Raw genomic sequence first — 6,000 nt, 5'->3', positions numbered from 1 at the left:
CCTCCCTACTCCTCTCTGCCCCAGGGCCATGGCTCTGCTCCTTCCTAGATGCTTGTCTTCTCATCCCTACCTGGTGAATCCTCTTTCAGTCTCCAAGACCCAGCTCGAATGTTGCCTTTTTTCTAAAGTCTCTTGAGTGTGTCCCCATGGAACCGCTGGCCGCTGAACTCCACCCATCTGAGCTCACACTGGCCATCACAGCCTGCCTCATCCTGGCTTTAGCCCATCATTCCTGAATATGTGTCTTCCCCACTGGATGGGGGTGCTCCCTGGGGTAGCCACCCACTCACTCCTCTCGGAGACACCAGGGGTCTGGGAAGCACTACATGCCAGATGTCAATTTCTTTCTTTCTTGACTATCCGATTTGATCGACACTAGCCATCTGTGCTACTGGGCATTAAAATATGGTTAAGGCACCAGAAGAACTGAATTTATTTTATTTTCAGTCACTAAAATCTCAATTTACACACCAAAGCAGTATGAGATATGGTCTCATTAAGTACAGCTTTATCGTTTTGATAGGATTACGTTTTGTTGAAAATGTAATATCCTAATCGAGATATGTCTTCATAGCAAAAGGTTTAGAAGGTTTAGGAAAAAAAGGATAAAATCTCTTAGTAATCCTTATTTATATTTATTACAAGTTGAAATGATAGTATTTAAGACATTGAGTTAAATAAAATACATTATTAAAAATAATCTCACCTTTTTCTTTTTACTTTTTTAATGTGGCTAGAAAAATAAAAATAGCATATAAGGCTTGCATTCTGTTTTTGTTAGGCTTTACTGTTCTAGACTTTGAGGGGAAAAAAGGCTGGAACAGGCACAGTGCACTAGCAGGCTTCATAACAAAGATCTGGTGTTCAAATGGCTGGAAATTGCCTGTGAGGTATCAGTATGATAAGGTTTACCAGAAGGCTAATGAGATCCTGGGTCACATTAACAGAAGCAGAGTGTCCATAATGAAGGAGGTGAAACTCAGCACCATGGCTATCCCAGGAGTAGGATTTTCCATGCTGGGTCTTGCATCTTAGAGGGGTTCTGGCCACCTGGAATAAGTTCAGAAGACTCACCCGGACATGGGCTGAGTCACAGGGGTATGAGGACCTGTTTGAGGTCCTGGGTACCTGTCCCTGCATGGTTGCTCCAGACAGAGGGAGTGAGTCTGTTCTGGGACCTCGGAGGGCTAAGCTGGAACCAGCAGCAGAAGGTGTGGGTAGGTAGACTCTCATAGTTATATCTCTCTCGGGAAAGAGGGATCCCTTATGAGCAGTAAGTCCCCCATTAACAGAGATGTGCAAGCAAGGCAAAGTGACCATGGGGGTGACGGTAAGGGAACTTGAACACGAGCCATTCCCTAGAGGTTCTCAGGGTCCTCTGGGGTTTCAGGCAGAGCTTCTCCAGGGCCCTGCACAGCTATGCCTGTGGGATGAGGAGGTCCTGGGATTCGTCTGATGTGGTCTGGTTCCCCACCAGGGGCCAGAGTCAGCCATGGCCTCTGATTGCCCCCGAGCTGGGGCCCATTCTACAGATAGCTGGGGGTTGCTTGCCACCAGGCTGGTGGGCCAGTTCAGGACAGTGTGAGCCCCCAGGCCCACAGTCTCGGAGGCAAGGATGCTGCTGCCCCAGCCTTCCCAAGGCAGCTCGGAGAGCCCAAGAAGTGAAGAATCCGACCTCAGAGCAGCAACTACAGGATTCACTGAGTAAGTAACAGGACATTTGCTCATGCACAAGAGATGTCCGGATGGAACTTCTTCATATGGAAATGCTCAAGTATGGACCCAAGTGGAGAGGTTGGTACCATGGGCCTCATGCACCGTCACCTGGCTGCAGCCGTGAGCCACACTTCTGTCCTGATAGGGCAGCTTCTGGGAGCAGGTTAGGGAAGCCAGGCTCTGTTTATAGAAGCCACACTCTGTTCTGCTCATGAGACCTTTCAAAGATAGTGAGGAAGTTGGGCAGGAAACTCCCTGGTGCAGCCAGCGCCTTGCTGTGTGGGGTGGAGCTTGTCACTGTCTGGGTCTCACCTGCCTCAGCTGGAAATGAGGAGCCCAGTTTAGATGTTTTCCGGACCCCAGAGACATGTCTGAAGCTGAGTTCATCACCTGCCCCCAAACCTGCTCAGTCTCCCAATCTCCATCTCAGCCCCGGGCACCGCTGTCCACCCAGTCACCCAGAGCGGAAAGCTGGGTGTCGTCCAGGCTCCTCCGTCTCTTTCACTCCTAGTCTCTTCAGTCACAGGTTCTGCCCCTTTGCCCTTCTGAATGCCTTCCACTGTGACCCTCTTAATCCCAGCCCCATTACCACCACCGTCTCTGCTGCCTACTGCACCAGTCCCAGCCTCTGGTTACACTGCTCTTATTCTTCCACACAGAAGCCACATCCAGTGGGGATCACACTTACATTAAGATCTGGATCTTGATGCCCAAACTGCCACCTGCTTGATTTAGAGGATGGTCCATTTCCCCAAATGTTTATGAGATTCTCTGTGTTTATAACCCTCAAAGCCAGTCCCCACAACACCCTTGTGGAGGGACAAGTGTGATCATGACACCTGCACCTGCTGCTCTCCATAGGTTAAGCGTGTCAGCTGCTCTGGATGGCCGAGGGAGGGGTGCTATTGCTTCCCAGCATCCTTGGGTGTAATCTGAAACTGGACCCCAACTTGGGGGGCAGGGAGAGACCAAAGAAAGGGGTGAGCCACTCCACGTTGGTTGGTGGCAGGTTTAATAAACAAGGGCCCTTACTTGTCAGACTTGTCTTGGGCAGTTGCAAGACAAGTAGATTTCTTCATGCACCCACCAGCATCTTCAAAGTTTGTAGGGGGGCCTTAACTGGACTCAGTCACGTCTCCAGTCTGGGTAGTCCAACACCATCAGCACCACATTTCTAATTCAAGGCCATATGCCTGGAACCCAAGGTAATTTATGGATTCAATGCCATTGAAATACCACTGGCATTTTCCACAGAACTATACAAGTATGTTTCACAGAACAAATAATTTTAAAATGTGTATGGAAACACAAACCCCCCCCAAATAGCCAAAACAATCTTGAGAAAGAAAAACAGAGCTGGAGGGATCACACGCCCTGACTTCAGACTATACTACCAAGCTATGATCATCAAAACAGTATGGTACTAAGCTGCAAGGATATATTGTACAACATGGGGAATATAGCCAACATATTATAATAACTATAAATGGAGTATAATCTTTGAAAATTGTGACTCATTATATTGCACACATGTAACTTATATAAGATTGTATATGAACTACACCTCAATTTTAAAAAACATTATGGTACATGCACAAAAAGAGGCACATAGATCAGTGGAATAGAATAGAGCTCAGAAATAAACCCATGCACTTATGATCAATTAATCTATGACAAAGGTGGCAAGAATATACAACAGAAAAACAGTCTCTTCAATATGTGGTGCTGGAAAAACTGGACAGCTACATGTAACAGAATGAAATTAGAACATTTTCTAACACTGTATACAAAAATAAACTCAAAAGGGATTAAGGCCCTAAGTGTAAGACTGGAAACCATAAAACTCCTAGAAGGGAACACAGGTGGAACACTCTGACGTAAATTGTAGCAGTATTTTTTTGATCTGTCTCCTCAGGCAAAGGAAATAAAAGCAAAAATACACTAATGGGACCTAATTAAACTTAAAAGCTTTCGCATATGAAAGGAAACCATAGACAAAATGAAAAGACAACCTACTGAATGGGAAAAAAATTTGTAAGTGATATGACTGATAAGGGGTTAATATCCAAAATGTATAAACAGATCATGTGACTCACTATGTTGTGCACCTGAAACTTACATAATAGTGTAAATTAGGTATACCTCAATTTTTTTAAAGTGGAAAAAAAAGAAGACTGTATCCTTGGAGCAGCTTCTGGAAGCAGCGAGGACAAGCTGTACGCACATCCTAGGACAGGAAGCAGGGTGGAGCCTCCAGCTGCCCGGGTCCAGCTCGCAGGTCAACTGGCAGTCACATTTTTTGAAGGTCTCCTCCAACATCTGGACAGTGGCTCCCTCGGGGGCACCCCTGCTGTCTGTGTTGTCACGTCCTCGTGGGAATATGATGGCTGATGGGAGAGTGAGCAGGCTCCCCTAGCACCCCAGGCCCCGCGGCCCAGCTGCCTGGGCCCCATGTGATCTGTTCCTTTAATTCACCCTCTCCACCCCCTCCAGTGTTCTTCAATATCTCCTTTTCATTTGTGGTGCTTCTTTGTTCATCTTTACCTCTATGAACTGAGTTGTTCCTTGTTTTGCATGTATGTGTTCCTTCTCATAATTTGGAAGGCCCATTGTCTGCCGGCAGTGATGCACGTAGGCGTCACCCTACCTGGTGAGGAAACAGGCTCAGAGAGGGGAAGTGACTTGCCTAAGGTGGCCCAGCCTGGGAGGCGTGAGCTGGGACCCAGCTCAGGTGTGTCGCCACAGGCTCCCATCAGCTCCGCTGCTGCAAGGCCAGATTTACACCTGTGTGAGTAGGAAGGCAGGGAGTCTGGGGAAGGTTTGTGAGCCACCTTGCAGTGTGCATGGGAGGGACGGGGCTGAGGGGCAGTGGGAGGCAGCCTCAGGGGATGGGGTGAGAGGAGATGAGGCTGGGCCTGCCGGGCACCAGGGGAGGAGGGAAGAGGTGAGATGTTTGAGGAGACCGCAGCAGAGGGCTCGGTGAGAAGAGGCGTGAGCCGGTGGGGCCACAGGGGAGGCCCAGTGGTGCTGGGTTTCTAGCCTGGCACCAGGAGAGGGTGAGGGGGAGTGGAGAGATGTGGGGGGGGGGTGGGGGGAGGGAGGATTGCTCTAGGTGATGGAAAGTTCCAGGCTGCAGGTGCATAGCCTGGAGAGTTGGGGTGGTTGTGTCAAGGGCTGGCAGAGGGCGGCCCCCTCGGGGAGAGAGGCGGGAAGAAGACTGCGTGATGACACGGGGTGTTTCACTTTGCCTGGTGCTGCCCTGGAGACACATGTTTGCCCCCGGCTGGCCCATCCTGCGGCCCACTGAGCAGGAGCTGGGTGGGCAACTGGCTGCGTGGGACAGGTCACCTGGCAGGGCGCACAGACAGGGCTCTCAGTCGCCCTCTCTGGGGGGCTTTCCCGGCGATCTGGGCTGCCCACTAACCGGCTCTGCCCACCCACCCCTTTCACCCCCGAACGGCTGGCCACCCTGCCCCAGCCCACAGAAGTGGTCCTGCTTCAGCCACACTTACTCTTTACAAGCAGGTGGCTGTTGACCTTGATGGCTGGTGAGTTGGGAGTGCTCTGTGCTGCCCCTTCTTCCTCCAGAACCTTGAAGGCCCTCCTAAGTCAGGCTCCCTCTGGTACGTCCCAACCACCACAGGGAGAGACAGGTGATGATGGTGACCCTAGCCCAGTCACCATCCCTCACAAACACTCACCTTCTGCAGAACGCTTGCCAGGTGGAGGCAGCATTGCTATTCCCTTTCCCTAGATGCAGAAACAAGCTCACAGAGGGCAGTGACTCTGCAGCCCTGCTGAGCCCAGTGGTCGCAGCCCAGTTCAAGGTCAGGGGGCTGGAACCAGAAGGCTGAGCCCTACCCTTTGACTGCAGAAGACTCCTTTCTGTTTTCCTTTCTGGAGCCTTGGGCCCTGGGTCCCAAAGGGCAGACATGTGCATTGGGCAGGGCAGGCTGGGTGGGGCCAGGAGCCCTGTGCCCTGACTCCCATCTGTTCTGACGGGGCCTGGGCCCAGCTGCTGATGCCCATGGTCCCTGCTCAGACCCCTGCCTGGCCTGGTCCACCCCACCAGAGCCCCACCTACCTCACCAGCCTCATCTTAAACCCCTCCCATCCACACCCTCTCTTCCCTCCAGTGGGTCCCTTCACTGAGTCCCGGAAACACCCTATGCTTTCCCACCTCAGTTCCTTTGCTCTAGAGCACCCTGCTTGAATCTCAGCCTCCCCCAATCCTCCCTCCCTTCAAAGCCCTGACCAAACTCCTCCTCCAGGCAGTCTTCCCTG

Source organism: Vicugna pacos, chromosome 12 (assembly GCF_048564905.1).
Source record: "Vicugna pacos chromosome 12, VicPac4, whole genome shotgun sequence".
Classification (NCBI taxonomy): Eukaryota; Metazoa; Chordata; class Mammalia; order Artiodactyla; family Camelidae; genus Vicugna; species Vicugna pacos.
The sequence above is the reverse complement of the archived record's forward strand: the minus strand, read 5'-3'. Positions refer to the sequence as shown.